This window comes from Triticum aestivum, chromosome 2B (assembly GCF_018294505.1).
Source record: "Triticum aestivum cultivar Chinese Spring chromosome 2B, IWGSC CS RefSeq v2.1, whole genome shotgun sequence".
NCBI classification, from domain to species: Eukaryota; Viridiplantae; Streptophyta; class Magnoliopsida; order Poales; family Poaceae; genus Triticum; species Triticum aestivum.
The window spans coordinates 781,729,339-781,729,670 of NC_057798.1; positions in this window are offsets into that span (position 1 = coordinate 781,729,339).

Here is a 332-nt window from a genome sequence, read left to right on the forward strand (position 1 = left end):
CTTCTGTGTTTTTCTTTTTTTGGTCCGGTGCTTAAAGAAAACAGATTCCAGTGTTGTTAGTTCCTACAGGATTCAACGTCACCCATTTTTCATTCCTGCGTTATTAGAATCGTGTGAACCAAATTAAAGAGGTTGGCTTCACTAAACTTGTTTATGCATGGCAAAAGTAGATAAAGTATTCCCCATGTGCAAATGCTAGGAGTATTTTTCGAGGTTGGCTTCCATATTGAGAGAGAGAGAGAGAGAGAGAGAGAGAGAGAGAGGCACCCATATTGCAGGATGGTACGCACCGATAAAAGGGAGGAGAGCAAGCAAGCTAAGAAATTACTCGT